We start from the raw sequence: 21,783 nt of genomic DNA, 5'->3' as shown, positions 1-21,783 counted from the left end.
CTTATGATTTTGCTTGATTAATTTTCAATTCTTGTTACCTAAAAATAAATTACTGCTGTATACCATTATAAATTGTTATTGCAAGTTGTTACTTGTATTGTTGTTAGAGCATACCTGAAAGGTTTGGTTGTTTTTTTCTGATAAAAATCTATTGTTTAATCTTAAGTATATTTAGTAGGCATTTCCAAAACATATTTTTCTTCTCTTTTTATTAGATATATTTTGAACCTATTCCTGGTTACCGCATGGAAGCGTGAGGTTCTTTCGCATAAAACTGACTCAATGCATGAAATCTAAATTTATTAATAATAAAATATTTATTTTTTACAATATTTCTTATTGACGTTTCGAGATTTTCCTCATCATTAACTGTAACTGCAATTACATCATAACATTTTATAATAGCAATGTTACAAATGTCAGCAACTGATAAATTACTTTCGGTCAAATTTAAAATTATTGTTGTAAAATATTATGATTTAATTTCAGTTATCCTAACGAATTAAGATAATTGGAGGTAAAAATGGTATACGTCTATTATCAATTTTAAAGAAATTGGTGTATAATTAGTAAGATGTTGCTTTCATAAAATACCTAATTTAATTATTTTATAATTTCTAATAGTTTTCTTGATTCGTACTAATTTTTCTGTCACTGATTATTACGATATTTTGGGTCATTATATATGATAACCAACCGTTTCTGAACTGCGATGTTCATAAGATTTAAGCAGTAATTTAATCGATTCTACTAAAAGACTAAACTCTATATTAAATGACTATCTTAACAAATAAATAAAAGCATTTTGAATTATTCGATAATTTTCAAAATGTTTCGAGCCATTACACAAAATAAACCGTGAATCCTAATACTTTTACCTACTACCTAATACTAAATACTAATACTTAATACTTTGATTTTGGCTGTAAATTAATCAGATCTAATAAAATACTAAATTCTGACTAAACGAATATCTTATCAAATAATTAAAAATTGTTTTATTTATTTGATAATTTTCAAACTTTTTTTTTATTAAATTTAGCATATTTCTCTTTTAATTTAATATGTTTACCACGATTTTTTCCCTATTGTAGTAAATAAACAATTGTTTTTTTACTGTAATCATCATAAGCTGTATGCTAATCAGCTCTTCTTAATGACTTTTATGAATTCTGATAGATTGATCATCTTATTAAATAAATATAAGTATTTTTTATTAGTTAAACTTTTTCATATCTTTTTTTTAATATTTTGTATATTTTCCGTTTATTTTATTTCAGTTTTCAAATTAATATTCTTAGAAAAAAAAAAAAAAGAAGTATCCACATGGAGAAAAAATCTAAACAATTTTTATACAATATATAATACTAATACCTTTTAAAGAAATAATTATTTTTTTAATAAAATATAGTTCCTTTTTTTCTATTCAATTATTTTTCTTTAGGTGTTTGTTTAAAATAAAAAAGAAAAAAACAAAATATTTTTTTTTAGTATAAAATATATTTTAGGTCTGTATTTATTTATGATAACATGCTTATTTTTTAAATTTTACATTTACTTTTACCGATTTCATTTTATTTGAGCATTGAAGTGTTAATGAATGTGTGGTTGTTATTGATAGGTCCGAGACCTTGGTTTTTTTTTTTTTTTTTTTTTTTTTTTTTTTTTTTAATTCCATTAATATCATAGACAGGTTTGAGATAGGGGTAGTGTGATATTTGACATATAAGGGAATGGTAAGGTGGCGCGGACCCTCGGCGGGGGCAGGTACGAGGCGGCGTATGGATTATTGCGGGAGGGGAGGGGGGACGGGGCGGTGGTGGGGGGTAGAGGGCGCCCGCGTCGCGGCGGCACAGCACGTGAGCCACTCCAGTAGTAGTCCAGGGAGGCTTGTTATGTTCTGTTCGGGATTGTAGCTCTCTCATATCGCGTCACCGGTCTCTTCTCTCGCACTCTATCCCTATATATTGACATATACCCCTGCGTGTGTATATATACGTATATATACACACTCAAAAACATACATACATATTATATCTGTTTGTATCTTCTGTGTGCTGACTTATTTCCTCCCGCCGGAGTAAGGCCGGACGCTGGAGGACGGTCAAGAACGATAGGACTAATCGTGGATCCTTCCAGTGGCCCCGGTCAGAAGAGACTCCGTAGTCTGGTGGGGAGCGAGACCGGGAAGCGACCCAGGACAGAGGTGATGAACCCCGGAGGATCCGAGTCAGGACAACTGGCCCTGTGCCAGGACACTCCAGAGGAAGAGGTACGTACGTCTTTATCTATTCAGTAGAAGTAGATATACTTGTTGGATCTGCATAGTCTGTATCCAAGTTCAATCCAAATGTCATATTTGATAAGCTGTAGTGATAAAATAATAATAATTAGGATCTGTAACCCTTCAACATCATTATATTCCTCCGGAGAAATCTGATAAAAATGCCGATTTGCATCCTCAACAACCTTATCTGACTTCAAATCTAATCTTGCTTGAATTTAAAAATTTTCATCTAATCAGCTTAAAAAAATTACGCCGCGAATTACGATTGACCCCGTTCATAATCGCCTGATTGACCGGCAAGGCATGTGTGAAAGTGATCCGCTCGCCGTGATATGATTTTCACAAATTTATGTTGTTTTCTCTGAATATATTCATATCAATCAAAGTCACTTATATAAATGAAATACTGCCGTCATTCGTTGGCGTTATCACAAATACATTTTAACTGTGTTTGTAGATTACTTATGCACTATAAAAATGTTTATATAAATTTGGCATATTAAATTATAAACGTGTTCCTTCTATTTATTTTTTATTTCTGAAATGATTATTTAAAATAAATTCTATGAAATTAAACACTACAGTGAATGATTTTCCGTCAATTCATTAAAATTATCAATGACCTAAAATTTCTAGGCATCGTCTTTGATAAAGGACTTAAATTGTCAATCACTATGAGTCTTATCATCACATTTAATTTTCCCAATATAGGTATTTTAATAATATAGATTTTTGCTCAAAACATTCAACTACTAAGAAGAAAGATTTTTTAATAAAATGGTTCACCGGTAAATTCAAATATTTTTCATACATTTTGCTTGAAGTTAAGTGAAAATTTTAGTATTTATATTGGTTTAATATCTAAAATTAATTAATTAGTCTACTGATTGATGTGTCTGTCGAGGTTATTAAATGAATATTGTAAACTAATTCATTTTATGTTCTAATAGAAAAAATTAGATAAAATAAACGAAAAATTACATGACATTAATTTATTTTTTAAACTATTCCAATATTTAAAATATTAAACTTTGTGTTTATAGTATTCATAATTAAACCAATAAATAGTATAATATAGTATGCATGTACATATATAATATTTGTCCTGTAAATATTATTATACTATTATATATGTTTGTATTAATGTATATATTTTTATATCTCTTTATTTGATTTTCAATAAAAAAGAATACTTTAGAGGCTTTTAAAACCTCTATAGTTTATAAATTTTGATATTAATTATATTTCAGAAAATTAAAAATTTAAATGACAACTAAATTGTGAATTTAATGGTTCTGCATGTCTCTCCAGTTGAAGGTGGTATCGATTAGAAAATTAGATACAGAAAGTAACTACTCGAATATTTAAAACAGAAATTACCTATGGTAGGAAGCTTATGAAAAGAAAGTTTGTTTTTCTACAGGTATCTTTTTCAAGATTGACTAACCCCTAGGTTGAAGTGGCGGGAGTCCTTTCTTTGAGTCCAGAACTCCTTCGAGAGGGTGGCTTGATAACAAATCGGAGGGGAAGACAGTCTTTGTAATTGCTCACTCTCTCGATCAGTTAGATTTTGATTTGTTCCTCATACCTTATTAAATTCGCTATGAAGTGTGAGTGCTGTCAATCAAACTCTAAATTCTGTAGTTCAGGTTCTCTCTATTTCAATCTATAAACCAAACCCGCACAAAACTTCTTTCTTATACCGTGCCCTGAAGGACAGAACTGTTTACACGAAATTATTATGATTAGTCTACTTCACTAATCATATAATCATCAGATATATTTTTTTTTTAAGATCAAAATATGTGTGTTAACGGATTGTCGAGACTATAACCAGTTCATCGACTGAGAAGATGAAAGTAATGTGAAAAGTGATTGGAAACTTTTGGTGTTAGTGGGTGACTTCATGACAGATCTCTGATGATGATTGGCAGAGTGAAGAGCATCATGTCGGTAACTTGAAGGAAAAATCCTCAACTGTTACTTTATTGTTCAGATCGTTTCTTTTGATTGCTGTTAGCAAAGAAAAAGTTTCTCTAAACCAGGGGTGGCCAATCCGCGCCCGTCTTGTACATTTTTCCCGCCCGCGAAATTCACTTTTACAAAATATATTTATATTCTAATGACAAAAGTAAGTGAAAACTGATGTATTAAAAAATTATTTGACAAATTGACTGTCGAAATTATGAAAATAGTTAACTTTGATTTTTTAATAATATTCTTGCGAATATATGACAGATATTGTGTTTTATTTATCAGTTTAGAGTAAGAATTCATTATGTAAATAATAATAACTCATTAATTGTCAATTTTTCTCTCAAAAATAATGTCTATATTGGGTCTAATATGTAATAATGTGTGGGGGTATATAATTTTATATGCACGCGGAGTCATTTTCAAAGTAGCCCACAAAATCATTTGAGTTGGCCACCGCAGCTCTTAACTAACTCTGGTTAAAGTGAACAAATATTTTTTATTATTTATTAATAATAAATTGGTATCATTTATACCGGAGATATTCATTCATTATTATTTTTTTTCTATTACATTTCACTCATTTGATCTTGATAAACTCTTGAAATAGCGTTGTAAATGATTTTTAACAACTATAGATCTTTATAAATTTTAAGATTTTTCTTAAAATAATTGCCTAATTATTTAATAATTATGGCATACATTTACTAGAAGTTGAGAAAAAAAAATAGTTTTCTTTATGCCTAAATTTATTCAGGTTTAAAGAACATAGTATAAATATTTGAACATTATAACTTGCTTATAAACTTATCCATTGTCTGTTTTTGGTAATATTTTTTATTAAAGTGTAATATGTGTTTGTGATATTTACTACTTGTAAAGACTTACTATTATCACCAATGAAAGTAGATCAGATTCTCACAGATAGTTTGCCCTTGGAAATTATCTTAATTAAGTCAAATCTCCAATAAAAATGTGTATAATAAGTTTCACATATTTTTAATTTGTGACAAGGAGCCTGTAAGGCTTTAAGAAAATAAATTCAAATACTAGAGTAGAAAATACTAGAATATTCTCAAAACTTAGGAAGGATTTCACATTCTATATCTTCTAGATATATAATAGATTCTATATGTACCCTTATCCTCATTAATTGAAATTAAAATAATACTTTATTAATCACAGTATGAAAATCAATAAGAAGGAGGTTTATTTTAAAAAATAATTAGTAAAACCAATTTTTATGAATATAAAAAAGTATTATTTTTATTGTCATTAATGTATATTTATAGATATAAGGTATTGGCAACTCTTCGCCAATAATCCAGAAATTAAAAGATTATATTCAACTACACATTTCAATATTTTAAATATAAATGAGTACCAATCTACATATATTTTCATGTGCAATTACTGACAATACCATATCTCTAAATTCTATTTTATAAGCAATAACATAGAGACTGGTCAGTCAATATCACATGATATGAAGGCAAAGAGATTAAGATGGGTGGTACATGTGGCTAGAAGCATTCCATCAGGACGCCTCTTCACCACAATGAATGCTAGTATAGTAGAAAAGATACCATATAGGTGCGTCAAAAACCAGATAGATAGACAGAAACAACGAAGATGCCAAAGAGCTAGAGGCCTCGTTTGCAAGTATTATTGCGGGGCAACCCTAAAAAAAAATATGTGAATGAAAACAGACTATAAAATAATTTCAATTTAGGTGTTGGAAAATTGATAACCTGCTCAGTTTTTGCTGGAATGGTGTATAAAAGATCTTACCTTATTTTTATTAATTGCCTTGACCAGTTGGTTTTAGCAAAATTCCGGTGCTATTTTCTTGTATGTTTGTCACTTATGGAGTATTTTATTAGTAGAAGTATTTTTGTTTTGTTTGAAATCGTTATTTTTTATTGTATAGCTGTTTATTATAGTATTTTTGTATATTTATGGATAGTGGTATTTATTTTTTTTTCTTCCCCGAAATAATATTTTTTTTTAATTTTAACTGTCTTTATTCCTACCCATCTTAAAAAAAATCTCTATGAGCATGATTTTATTTGTTTCAAAATACAGTTACAAGTTATTTTCTTAATATCCGAATTTCATATTTCCGATGGAAAATATGATTATTATATAATTCCACTTTTTCTGATATACTTGAACCATTAACTTATAATTTTGAATTTTAAAAACTACTTTTCAATACATACGTTTCTTTAATTATGTTTTTAATGTTATGTTACTCTAGTATTACTATCTCTCTTTTTCTCCTATGTCTAGTCTGGGATCATCCATAAATTAAGACTCAGAGTTTCTCATATTGTTCTGATAATTTCTACCTTTGTTGCTTCCTTTTTTTGCGTTATTTTACTTGGATTCTTTTACTGAATCATTAGATTTATCGAGGTCTTCAACGTGCCGCAGCTATACTATGGTACAGTTTTGGCTTCGTTGCTAGACTTAACTTTGTCCTTCTTCAGAGTATTCTACAATTATCATATTTGGTAATTCTTTACCAAAACATGCCGTTTTATTAGCCTGTTGAAGGTTTTGTTGAGGTCGATGTTTTTTACGTTCTTCAGAAAGCATAGGTCATCTGTAAAGTCCGCAGCTTTTTTTCTGTACTGGTTGTCTTATTTTTATTATTTATACTATTCGTTGCTTATTTGGCAACAGTTACGTTTTAGTTTTATTCTTAGTTTTTTGGGTTAGTTTGAACTAAATTTATGTTATGTATTGTCACTCTACAGCAAGTTACCAAGCACCTTCTTTCATCTAGAAGTTTACGGTTTTTTATCAACTCATCAGATTGTGCTAGGAATCAGACATTTCTCTTGAGCTCTCCAATATGTCAATCCATATAGACAACCGCTTGTGTAAATACTATTATTAGCAGATATAAAACTTTAATGTTTCAATCTTTGCTTAGGTGATGTAATGCATTTTTGTGTTTTGCATCTTAATCATAATGTCTTTTTTGATACCGACATCATGTTTTCCTTTCACTAGATCTTCCTGTAAAGTGTTCTGTGCATATATATCAGAATTCATAGTTGTTTGAGGTTTGCATTGTATATTTTTTGGTTAGAATTCAGCAATTTCAGTTGAAGGAGGATGAAGTTCATTTCTTCATTCAAATGAACAGATGTTCTTTGTCCGGGAGATATTATTGTGGGTCACCTCGTAACAACTCGAGCTACATTCTGAAGTACACGAAATATAATATACTCACCATCTAGATAGTAACCTGATCCAGACAATTGATACCTGTATGATGTTAGCTCGTAGAAAGGAAATAGGAACGTTAAGGTTCTAGCTGATGATGTTATTGTATAATGTGTTAAAATTGATGTTGAAATTATTTTATTTTTAACATTTGAAAAGTCCATATGAATTGCATTTTCAATACGATTATATATGTATATAATTTATGTATTTAATGAGAATACTGAACTAATCAAAAACTTAATATTAAGAGTGACGCCAAACTCATATAGTCAAACAAAATGATTACATTAATTAAGAGAAAACTATTATAATTTACAAATCTATAAACATGGTAGTACAATTAAATTACATTATTATATTTTGTTTAAATACACTTAAATTTATGGAAAAATTTATTTTGATTTAAAACTTTATTCAATTGGAATACATTATCCAACATTGATTATTAATGGAATTTTATACATTAGTGGTTTTGTTGTGTAAATGTTCTTTGGTTCATGCGGTTATTAATGATAAGTCTATCTATTTATGGTTATCCGTGTTATTTGATTTACGAAATAAAATTAGTATACTAGTAAACTTAGTTGTTAAATTATATGTATGAATTGTTTTAATTTTAATCAACCTTGATTTTCTTTATTTTAAGTGTGTTCTTATTTTACTATTATTTAGTTAATCTCTCTACTTTTTTTATTTATTGGTGATATAGATTTATTGTTTTACTTATTTTTTTATGTACTTCTATATTTATATGTATTTATTTATATTTATTATACATATATTGTTCTCATACCTTATAATTACCCTTGTGTTTGACTGTTTGTATTATTTTACATCAAAAGAAGTTTGCAAAATAAATGTAATTATAATCTTGAAAATATTTTTATTTGAAAATGGTTGAAAAAATAATTTTTTTTTCTTGTGATAATTGATGGTATATGAAAGGTTTTATTGTGTAATGGATAATATAATATTTTTGGTTATTTAATTTTTAAATTCATTTAAACGATATCCACTTCTGTAATACTAATTGTGTTTTGAATTTCTTTGATCATGGTAAATATTTCATAGTTAAAAAAAATATATGATTGCTTATAGTATTATAGAAGTAGTTAATGATAAGATTGATCAATGTAGATATAAAATATATATAACATATTGATCAAGCATAAAAATTATTCATTTTAGATCCGATAGTATATTTCTTGTTAGTAAAACACTTTATACTATAAGTTAAGATATTATTCAATCCGTTTTATCATTAATTTTAATTGAAGTTGAATATTTATTAACCCTAATATATTTTTCATTCGGTTATTTATGACTAATGACAACTCAAGACTATAAAATGTCGATAATTATTTTATGTATTGTATGGCTCAATGATTTTAGGTAGGAATGACGTGGCTTTATCATTGTTTTTACTGTTTTGTTTGCAGTTTTGTTCAAGATGGTTCTTCAATGTTCGTAAGTTTGTATTCACAGTGTGGAAACCCGTGCTAAAGATTATTTTGAGAGCATTGGAAGGAATTTTTGCAGATCTCAGTGGCTTGTATGGCTTTGTTATAATTTGTTAGGTTTCTTTCTACCATTCATAAATCGAAACTCTGCAGTTATCGAGTTAAAACTACCAGAGTTATTTTTTTACTTTTCAGGCATTGTTTGATGAGAATTAGCGAGTCGACTATGAGAGAGCTTTTTTGTGTTTAGAATTTTCCTACAAACTGCGTTGTTTCTTTCATGAAAGGATTAATAACGCACGAGTTCTTCGTTCTGGCTGATTACTCTCATTTTCATATCAGCAGAGATGACCTCATATTTGAAATGTTAAACGTTTACTTTTAAATTTAGTTTAACTCCGTTTCACCTACGAAAAGTTGAGATAAAATATCAGTCTGTTTTTCTTTATGGACAAGAGGTTTTTTTTTTTTTTTATATATTTAAGTGAGATAATAAATAATAATTTCAATAGAATTTCATAGTTAGATGTTTGTTGTTCTGAAATTATATACTTATAGTTTATAGTTTATTAAATAACGTTAATAAGTTTGTTTATCCTACATAGAGTTCGGAGAGAGTTGGATTAGGTTTCGAAAATAAATAAATATTTATGGATTTAAAATTACCCGAGATATCTTTAAATTTTAAAATTTATTTATTTTCCTGTAATTAATAATAATAATTCTAACAATAGATATATAATCGGAATAATAACATAAAATTTACTATAAACAAATTTTAAAATTTAAATTAATCTGGGATTATTGTAAATTCATGTATAAATTGGTACAGGAATGTACATTTACAATATTGGAAAGATGTAAAAGTTCGCAAGTTAAATTTTGACGTGATTCACATTACATTGTTATGTTGTTTTATTTGAAATTTAGGACAGCGTTCAGGACTAGTAAATCTACAATATATTTCATAACAAAACTAGATTGATATTATCAATCTAACTTATATAATCCTCTTACATTAATTTTGGGTTATCAGCATAGATATTAAGTGCATAATTATGAATTACAATAAATTAAAAAAAAAACTGAATATTATTTATGTTTTTACATAATTTGTTTAATTTAGACGTAAAATCTTCTCAGATTCGATATTTCTTTAAAGTTTATAGTTTGTTTATTGTAAATTTTATGTTAATATCCTGTATTTGATATTTTTATGGTTTTGAGTAGTAACCATAACGTATGTTAATTTTTAAAATCATAGAACATTATTTTCTTGTGTCACATATCTTTATTGTTTCTTTGACTGGCATGTATTCCAAATTCACCTTTACTATTGGTAGTTTCTATTTAATCCAGATTCTCACCTCGAGTAAATGATATTTGGCTTTTAAAAACTCTATTTTAATTCATAATCAGGTATATTAATTATAAATTAAATGTAATTGATTTAAGGAGTTTATGTAAGTTTTATTGATGGTATAGATGGATTAGATATATTGGAGTCCTAAATGAAGCAATAACGCAATTGAGAAGTATGAAGGAAGAGCTTTCCCTTCAGCTGAAATAATATAATAATTCAGAATATACCATTATACAAAATTTAAATGGTGGAAAAAACAATATTTTTTAAAAACATGCGACCTATCTGTTCATAAAGGTATGAATGAAGTAAACCCTAGATAATTTTTCTCATTATTTAGATTTCGTCCATTCCACTCTACTAATTTACTGCCAATTAGAGTTCACTGCTAGTGAATTAGTTTAACTGCTATAAATAGAGGGCTGTGGCCAGTAATCCTTGAAATGACCAGTGGCTATTACACTACCTTTATATGGTAATCATTTCTTGGAGGTCTTAATGGTGATACAGCTATCAGTGTTATTGTCGATAGGCCGCAATTGATGAATCATTCTACAAGCTTTGCCTGTTATAAAAATGTTTCTTTAAAGGCAGCTCAAAGATGATAATTTTTGTCAACAATAAGATATAAATTAGTTAAAATAAATTAACTACCTATCATTTATTACTTATGTAAAAAAAGGTTTGAAATTTTTAAGAACTATAATTTAAGTACTAGTGCTAAAAATAGTCATGAGATTTACTGTAACTTAATGTAATAAGATAATTTTTGTGTACATTATCTAATAGTGGAGTTTTAAACCTATTAGTTACAATAAGCTAAAACGATTATCTGATAAGCTTATTTATGATGATAACTTTTGACAAAAAAAAAACAAAACACTATTTTCATTAGTTAATATCCAATTCACTTTCAATTTATTCAAATAAATATTTTTTAATTAATAGTAAACTTTAAACTAAATACACAGTGCTTGACATTTTTATCACTAGTTTAATTACATAATCTCTACATTTTGTTATTATTTTTTTTATCAAATTTGTGTAATGCAATAATATAGATTATTTCTAATATTTGGTATATTCTAATATTTATTTTACATTATATGTCCATAATGTTACATGAATAAATATAACCATATACATATGGTTCGTTCTCTCAGAAAGTATCTGACTTTTTATAAAATTTAAAAGTCGTAATAAAATTCTTACAAACAATCATGTATTACCTTTTGATCGTTTCTATTAACTTTCTCATGTCAGTGATTCATTAGTGTATTTAGTTTATGAATTTAAAATGTATTTTAAAAGGTAATTGTTAACGTTCCTGAACGAATGAGAGATGTCTTCGTACCCTGAGAGTGTACGAGTTACTCCAGTAATGTGGGATCAATAAGTATTTAATGGCCTAGAAATCATAACCTATAGATTTGATGTGCAATTAACCTGATAAACGAGAGAGGAAAAGCACAACCAGCAAAAATTATAAAGCATGATGAGGTAAAATAATGACCCCAAGCCGCTCGACAGATTTCTTCTTCAGCTAGTTACTTTTATAATTCTTTTACTAAAGGAGATTTATTTTATTAATTTTCTATGCACTATGAGGTTAAATAACTTTCAGTTTTTTAGTTATATTATTCAGATCGGTCTGATGGCCCTTACATCGTTAATATAACATTTTTTTTTCTTAATACTTGATTATGGGGGTATAGTCTAGTGCAAAAGACACTCCTAACTATTTACAATGCTATAAATCTTAAACTATTGTGAATAATAACGATGAATTAAAAATATGTATATCTATAAATAAAAATAATAAGTTTTAAGAGGAAAAAAAAAAAATTATATTTATAGATTTAATAAAATAAGCAACTGACTTCTAATGAAAAAAAAAATAATTGAGCAAAATATGAATACATAAAATAGTAGTAATGACAATAATAGAAATATATGAATGTAGAATTTAAAACAGGATGTTCTGCTGCAGCATGGGCTTCATTCTTCGAACTGAAGTTGGATTCCCCAAGTTGTAAGTACAAAGTTGAGTAGTTTATCGAAATATTTCTTCTGATTAAGATATGATTTATGGGAAGTGGCATTACACTTCGAACAATGTTGAGACTTGCTTGGAGAATGGCTCATCTAATTTTGAAAGTATTGTAAAAGTGCCCCAAGCGATTAATAGTTCCATTTATCATATTACTATGTTATTTCTTTATATTTAATTTTTTTACTGTTAATCTGATCCTCTAAGTGATTTATTGCAAACTTTTGGAGAAATAAGTTAGAAAAGAACCTATGAAAACAAAAAAATCACCAACGTTTCAGCTAAATTATACTGTACATTATTATGGTTTCTACTAATTATTTGACGTATTAATGAATTTGTGTTTTACCATATTATTTATAGTTTGAATATTTGTGTTATTTATAGTTTCGAATATTTTTTAAAAACCATCTTTCAGGTTAGGATCGTTTGCATGAATACGAGAATTACTAAATAAATCGACTAACCTATGAACTGACGTTTAGCAGACAAACGCTTAGAAAGTTACTTACTCATGATATGTCACTCACATTATTGGAAGAGGATAGGATAGGCTTGACATTATAGTGATAAGTTTGGTCTTTAATATAGGTGCTTAGAAGTTTTAGTGTATTTCTTAGGCGACTGATGTCAATTGTTGGATGATTTTCTAAAAATCGATATATATATATATTTCATATTACAATCAGTTATAAATCATTTTGTGGCTTGGAACATGAAATTTATTATTTAACATCTTGTTTCTATATTTGTAAAAAAATACCTTCCCTTATTTGCGCACTCAAACACAAGTTTCTGCAGAAAATTTATTTTTATAAATGAGCTAACCATTTTTATGGTTTCCTGATGTAAAAAATTCTATTTTTCAGAAATTTGAATGTGATTGCCTTGTGTTTCATATGTATTTTTTATTTATGAAATATATTAAATAATTTATATCGTTGATTAATCTACCTTATTATTCTAAAATATCATAAACATGATTTTTATACTTTGCTCCTGACTTGCATATAAATCAATGTACCTTTTTAGAAATATCTCGTATCAGTCATCGTTCTGTAAAATATCTGTAAATTTTTTTCCGACCTTAAGAATTCATTCAAGACTCCAGAAGAAGTCTGTATTCGTATTCTAAATTTTTAAATGGTGGTCATATCTTTTAGGACTTACGAGGAATAACTTAAATGACGATATATAATTATCTAGTTCGTTGTCCTATTCTTGCCTTACTGTTTCCTTCTCAAAAATGGCGACACCTAAGTGAAAGTGAAACGATATTTCCGTCGTAGGCTTTCCACAATGTATTGTTTTAGTAACGAGTCCTTTCAGGAAGTGTCGGGCCTACGGCGAGTGTTACTTACCGGTGCATGACTAAGTCGAATAATGTTGGACTTAGTTATTTAGAGTAGTTTATATGCATAGCCTCGGGGCATCTTATATACGTGAATAGGAATCTCTTGTCTGATTTTAATATTCATAGCCAGTTAGGACGGTCTCATTGCATCTGATTTCTTCAAGGGGCGTTCACACCGTCAACTTGGAGGGCCCATGAGTATGTGTATATTAAGAATTAGTGTATTGTACACTCCCTAATTAATTCATGTATAAGAAAAAAAGAGACCATCTCAGGCTCTGGAGAAATTCGAGCATTGTTATGTTGTAATACTAAAGAGCAGTATCTGTTCAGTATACTTTTTTTTTTTAATTTCCTACTCATTGTCATTTATATCAATGGTTATAATCTTTTGAAATTATATTGTACTCTGTTACGAGAAAACATATATATGTCATATTTATATATATTTTTTGTTTTTATATCTTATTTTTGCCTAGTTATATTATTCAATTTTAATCTTGTATTATTTTATCCTTATAGCCTCTACATTCTTTATTAATTAATTTTAAATTTCCAATGTTCTGTCCAAACTGAGTATATTTTTTATTTGTGAATGGCAAAGTTTAGTACGAATTTATTATATAATATATGTACAATTATGAAACAAAATCTGGGTCTAGTGCTTCATCACAAAAACAATAAACAAAATATAAAACAAGTGCTCTATAACAAAACAATAAAACAAACTGGATAATACAAAACTATCAACTTAATATTCATTACTTCATGATATTAAACTTAAAATACTGAAAATTATTTTAAATAAACGAATGCTTAATATAAGTACTATTAGATATTAATTGCCTTCGAAAACTATTTACATGTTACTGTTTATATGCCACTTAGAAAATTAAATTTATTACACACTGTTGCAATGTAAATATAGAGTCTGTTCAATTTAGCTTCCCTATCAATGTTCGATATATTTTCGATGTTTTGTTGGTCCCAAGATACAGATGTGGGTGGCTTTAGGATACATTGTCTATTTTCTTTAAAGGTTGGACACTGGAGAAGGATTTATTTACGTAACTTTTGCAGAATGGACAGTTCTGTTCAAAGTGTCCATCATCATTGTCAATCAATTAAACAATAGTTTTTATTACAAATCTAATATTAACAGTTTCAAAACCATTACTATGAATACATTAGCATATTGTACCTTACTTTTAATTTCACAGCATCGCTTTACTTTTATGATTTAAACCCTTTGCCTGGATATTTATAAAACCAGCTATCTTTCGGCGTTTTCTATCTTCTTATAATATCTACTGAAATTATTTCTCAGGACTAAATAAATGGGAAAAGCTTTTAAATTGTTATGCTACCATTCATAGAAATATTATTTTTATATTCAAGAAAATTTCGCATGATTATGATTTAGTAATGAAAATCTAAAATTTATTATCTTGGTTTTTAAAAAAACTAATTTTTAAATACTAAATGTAATAAGATTGCAGGTCGTCGGTTTTTCTTAATTTATAGATTTTTTCACTTAAGAATTTCAATTGCATAGTACCATTTAATTGCTCTATTACATTCCGAATTTTATGATGGGAATTAATTAACGAATCGTTGTTAGTGTTAGATATTTAAATTGGGACCACGTTAGTAATCGTGACATCCTGCTGTATGACAGGTCTGGCGATTCAAGGCTTCTATTGACGGTAAAGCTTTCGTCATAGCGATGGTCCTAAAGTCTTTTAAGAAAACATGTTATCCAAAAACATTTGTTTAAAGATATTGGTATTTATTTACTTATTTTATTCAACACTTTTATTAGACCTTATTTTATCAAACATTAGTCATGAAACTTGGTCAACTTAGCATTTTTTTCTTTGTAGCATTAGTGTTGAATAATGTGATAATAGTTACATGCAAGTATTGTAAACTATTCCCAAAGATTAACGTTACTACATTCTTCGTCTTTAGTAGTCACGTTTCACGTTCAGATGTTGTGTCAGGATATATCAGAATCCAGGAATGTAACAACATTCCTTATACAGGCCCTGATCTCTTTACTCGTGAGAAGTTCTCAAGCAATAGAAGAGTGACTTTTTTTTTCTGTGTTTATTTATCGTGGGACCATAATAAGATTGTAAGTAATAAGTAATAGCAGCCTACTTACTCATTTTTATACTTCTTTTTCGCACAGTTTTATTAATGTCACATAATTTATCGTATGTCCACAAGTTCGTTTAATGATTTTCTTATATAAGTTTTTTTGACTGTTGTACAAATTCTCTAACTGTAACTCGTGATTCAGTTATAACTATAAATACTTTTTAAGTATTGATAGCTAAAAACAAATTTATCAAGAAACATTCAAACTATATTAGATGTATATAGTTATATTATACTATAGTTAGTTACCTGAATAATAGGAACGTGACGGCCGTGCGGGTTGGGACGATGGTTCCAGTGCACTCGGTTCGGAAAGTTGTGGGTTCGATTTCCACCTGGGGCAGTTAACATTAATTTTTAGGCGGTCCCGAAGAATGAATCTCGACACTCCCACCTTGGTTAGTACGCAGTGGCAACCTAGGTAGCCGCCATGGGTTGGCAAAAAGGACCACTAGGCCCCCTTGCCGTACTTGTTCCCCCCACCAAATACCAGTACCTGAATAATAGTTTATTTTTAATTTGAAAAGGTAATTAAAGTGATGGTACTTTAGTACTTTTCCTGCTGAACGAGTGTAATTTCATTTTTATTCTATTGTCATAGTTAATCCCTCTACTTTGGGTCAAATTGGACAAGTCATGATTGGAATATTTGAGTGCCTAGGAAAACCTGAGGAGAAACCCTGGTGGTTAAGGATGATCATGAACAAGTTACTTCCTTGCACACTGTTGTTCAAGAAACAGAACTTCCATACCAAGTACTGACTCTTCATGAGTTGTACCTGTAAAGGTGTTTTTCTTTTTTTTTTAAAAAAATACTTAGCTTTTTTCTCATCCAGTTTCATGGAAGCGAAACTATGTATAATAATAAAGCAATATCAATTAATTAAAATTAAAATGGAAATATTAATAGGATCTGATAATGTTATAATCACTAATAGTTCAGTTGAAATGAATTTAAAAAATACAATAGTAAAATGAGCTTATGCATAATAAAATTAATTAATTAAAATAATAATGCATTCTTTCTTTCTTTTCTTCAAATTTTAGAAATCCCAATGTGATTCATTACATGAATATATTGAGATTCACATTGAAGCTGATGCCTTTAGTCTCTTTGGTATATGTTATTTAAACCACTTACAATTCTGTTTTTAATTTCTAAAAGGCTGGATGGTTAATGAAGCGTGGCTTGGTCACCCGATAATAAAGGCCGCAGGATGCACTTAATTAGACTGACGTCAGTTCCATCATCGGGGCTTGTATTACGGTCCTATCATCAAGAAGTGCTTAATTTGCATGAATTTCTTTAGTTTCCATTACATTTGCAGTAAAAAACTTCTTAAAACTGTTTTAAAGTTAATATATTTTTAGTTCAATTCGACTTTTATAAAGGAAACCTTTAACGAGAACTGTGTAACAAGACGCACCTAGTAATAATCATTATTTATAAAAACACCAACAAAAAATGGAACTTAAAGTAAACATAGAAAAAGTAGGGTATACAAGTACTAGTTTATATGTTCACCTCCATAATTTCTACAAGTTTTTATTAAATTTTCTCTGAAAGTCGTATATGGTATATATGTTGGGTTTCTAGTTAGATTTCTAACCTCCGTTGTCCTCTGAGTCTGAAATTTTTAATTTGATGGGATGGATTTTTATTTTATTTATTAATTTTTTTTAAAGGATTCTAACAGTAAATTGGGATAAAAGATGAATTTATTATGAGTACTTTTTTGAATCGATGCGACCTGGAGGTGTACATTTCGTAAAAACGCAAAAGATACAATTTGCGAACGAACGGTTTGGAAAATAGAAAAAAGCACGTTAGTTTCAGAATTTAATTCTCTTTAATGATCATTATGTATTCATTAAGGAAGCCGTTTCAGTCTTCCCGAACGTCTATGGAAACTGAAATTATTAATGTTTGCAGATCAGATCTTCTTTTTAATACTCTCGTTAGTGATCTTTAAAAAAACAATAAAAACACGGATTTATGGATTATATATCTTCAAAATTGAAGGACATACACCGTTATAGAATTCTCGTCATTATTAAATTTCTGGCTCTTCATAACATTTTTCTGTCTCCTTTCATTCAAAACTATTTCTAAGCCTGTATTGGGACATGTGATAAAAAAAAAATGTCCAAAATTGTTTTCTTAAATTATGGCAGTGAATAAATATAAAATATGTTTTTTAATTATTAGAAAACTGGTTACATATTTTAACTTACTTCAATTAAACTTTGGTCATGAAACTGTTGATCCTGGTTTTTAAAGTTCTCTCTGGAAAATATATAAATTTATTTATTTACCTGATTATCAACGATAATGTTAATCTTATAAAAATTGGAAATTAATTTAACAGAAAATAAGTCCCATAATAAAGATTTAAGTGAACTTCCTAACATTCAGAGTCAATATTAGTACCCGAAGTTTCTTAAAATTAATATTTTCAGTAAAAGATTGATAATTTACGTTTTAATATAATATTCTAATGATATGCCATTAAAACAGTCGCTAAAAAAAGACAAGTATAAAAATATCAATATTATTTCTCCACTTTCATAATAAAATGACTAATACAGTTGTTTTCTACCTCAACGTATTTTTTACTTTGTACGTAAAAGCTATTTTACGTTTTAAATTATTCAATTTTATAACAATACTGTTCATAACAACTTTTATTACCTTCTTCCAGTTTACGCTTGTTGTAGTTTCTTCCTATTGTTTTTGTTTTGTTGTCAGATGTTTTCATTATGCTTCATTATGCTTGCTAAATTACGTTTATATTCAGAAGTTAGGAAGAAAAGTCATTATTAATACTGGGAAGAAAGTCGGTTAATTTAAAGCATTTCTGAGGATCGCAGCGTGTAAAATGTTTTCATGGCTGGAATATCAAGTCTTCCTTGTTTGGGGATCGTTATGTGAATGCAAAGTATATTTTTTATTCGCGTTAATTTTAAAGTCTTTGTCGCATTTCACTTGCAGATCGTTTCATGGAAAATCTCATCCAGAATGTTTTTTTTTTGCCTCTGTTGCAGAGCTTAGAGAAGAAACTCTGATAATTATCATAATTTAAATGTTTATGTATTTTGATAAAATCTCCACATTTACGTGCTTCCTCGTGTTTAGTCTTATTCTACGATTTTTGTTTTACAATATAAATATTTAAAATTAAATTAAATGATATTTAATTTTTTATACGTACTTTTTTATTTTTTTTATTGTGTAACATTATATTCTATCATAATTATAGACAATGATAATAGGGATCATAGAGCTCATTCCCACCACGTCACTGTTATTAGAAGCCAGTGGAGTATGAGTGAGGGCTCTAGCCGCAGACGCTCAGGACTTAGGGAAGAATATAGCCATTACCCAAACTCCAATATAATTATTTGCAATATGTTTCTGGACCACTGCCGTTTCAACCTTCGGTGAGATTGTAGGAATGGGTAATGTTTGATACGGATTGTTATACATACTTTATTTCCATCTTTATGTAGGTGCCTCTATTTTTCATAGTATTCTTAGCAAACAATTTTTTCATAAAAAAAAAAAAAAAAAAAAAAAAATGATTTCAAAGCAATAAGTGAAGGTAACTAAGTGGAGAATATAAGATGATGATTGTAAAAACATTTTCAGACATTTTTTTTTTGTTGCAAAAGATTATAAACGAATGAAATATATCGCGAATCTATGATATAAATAAAATAGAATATGCACATCAAGTAGCATATCTTGAAAGGATCGACTAATTATGTTGCTTATTTTTTAGATTTGTAAGGTTTCGGCCCCCGAACTTCTCAAAACCCATAAGCTTTTCTCATAGTAAATCCTAAATCATATAATCATATTTGATAAATATCTGTTTTCTGAATGATTTACATTGAAGTATATTGCACACAATTATAACAAGTTTTAGAACAAAACTGATATATTTTTCTACCTTTCCCCAGGACCAAGTTGTGTTTAAGCAACAGTACTTACTTATATTATAAACAATTATATAATTATTATTAATTTGCTTATAACATTATCATATGGTTGTAGGTATGGCATCATGGTAATGTTTACCACAGAGTAACTCTAGCGTTTTATCACTTGTGGTTGATTTAATTATAAATTATGTGACGACATTTTTAGTAACATAAACGTTGTATAATTTACGGGTTGTCTATTTTTAATTTGCCACATTCCTTTCTGTAATGCGTTCAATGGATTCGAACGTAATTGAATGCTGTAGGACAAACTAATGTTTTTCCAGGTTTTTATTTCTTCCTTGGGCTATAATTGGTTGTTACTATTTCTTTGTTTAGATAAAGATAGCGTTGTCCTTGCTTTAAGGAACTCGCTTTGTGCGAGTGTTGCAGATGTCTTGAGTTGCGTGTACTAGCTCATGAATCATCCGCCATTCATCAGGGAAGAATCTAAATGTCGACATGTGCAAGTAGTTTGTAGTGACAGAACGTGATGTCTGTCATGTGAACTCTGTTGAAATAACAGCCAGCTATTGATAGTAATCGCTTCTTTTTCTCTAGACTGTTGCTTAGTAATGAATCACTAGTTGACATTGTGATTTGATAAAACTGACATTCATAAAACTTTCGCATTCACGACAAAACTGGAAGAATAATCTAAATCTCAAGAGTTTTTAACGATATAAAATAGAAATGTTACATTTTCCAATTTATATGATTAATTCTACGGTTTTTATTTCCTTGCTACCTTAGGTAAAAAGATGTAGAAATAAGAAATCATTGTTAAATAAAAATTAAGTTTATACCTCTAAACTGACTATGCTTTGCATGGTGTAAGTTTAGGTTCATTAAAGAAGGGTCGGTTGCCCGTGTTGTTCTTAATAATGAAACAAAAACCTTAGCTAGAAGGGTAGGAGCGCCTTATTTCGCTGGAGGGTACAGTCTGCTGAACAGTTGGGCTCTGGAGAATACAATGATATTGATCCAGCTGAAGCCGATACTAAAATTAAAATAATTCTTATATTTATTGTGGGTTTTTATTTATAGTTAATATTTCTTTAATAATTTTAAACCTATTTTTTAAATATTTATATTCAAATTATATTACATGGCTATTATACCAAATAGATTTCCTTTTAACAATTGATAATATGGGGGCTTAGTCTCGTGCAAAAAAAAAAGCCTAATGTTTTATCATGCTATAATTATTGACTAATTTTAATTAATAAAAATAAATAAATAATAATCAAAATCATATATCCAAGAAATATTAATAATGTATATGTGTACATCTAAGCATAGTATTAATAAAATAAATAACGTTATATACAATGTTGTCACTTCTTCGACACTCTTGTTACTTGTTCAATTAATTTTGAAACTTTTTTTTTTTTAATATTGTTGATAAGTGAGTGGCAATAGTAATTTTATTTAACAAGGGTAGTGTAGTCTGCACAAAATTGAATAGCTAAATTATAAGTTCACACTTATAAGTAATATTGTCCTTGAGGATGGCCTGGGTGCCGAAACGTTGGACAATTAAATTATTAACGAAGCGTGTTTGAGACTTAAACCGATACAATTTATTTATTTTAAAAATAAATAACTATATACTGAAGAAATAATTCGAAAAGAAAAAAAATACTATGAATATCGTTTTAAATGACCTCTGAGGGACCAGGCGTGTTTGGGTTTCATATCATAATTTTTCTTTACAATCGAGACTGTTTAAAGTGATACCCACTGTATAATAAAAATAAATAAATGTTGATATTTATTTATTTATTTATTACCAGGTCGATTTGGTAGGCCTTACATCACCATTGCAACACTCTTTTAGTTTTGAGGAATAAATAGTTAATAAAAGCAATAATAGTTATGAAATTAAAAGATGAAAATGAAAATTAT

General features: G+C 28.3%; 1 long non-coding RNA gene across 1 annotated transcript in view; it reads left to right on the top strand.

Annotated features, from left to right (window-relative positions):
- Window positions 1-1,834: 1,834 nt before the first annotated feature.
- The window catches only part of LOC106685894 (uncharacterized), a 197,077-nt gene continuing 177,128 nt past the window's right edge, over window positions 1,835-21,783 (top strand). Inside the window, exon 1 of the long non-coding RNA XR_010843203.1 lies at window positions 1,835-2,272. This is a non-coding gene — a long non-coding RNA (uncharacterized lncRNA). The remainder of the gene's footprint in view (window positions 2,273-21,783) is intronic.

This window comes from Halyomorpha halys, unplaced genomic scaffold (genome assembly GCF_000696795.3).
Source record: "Halyomorpha halys isolate HHAL.00 unplaced genomic scaffold, Hhal_1.1 Scaffold752.1, whole genome shotgun sequence".
NCBI classification, from domain to species: Eukaryota; Metazoa; Arthropoda; class Insecta; order Hemiptera; family Pentatomidae; genus Halyomorpha; species Halyomorpha halys.
This window is presented reverse-complemented; position numbering and strand designations above follow the sequence as displayed.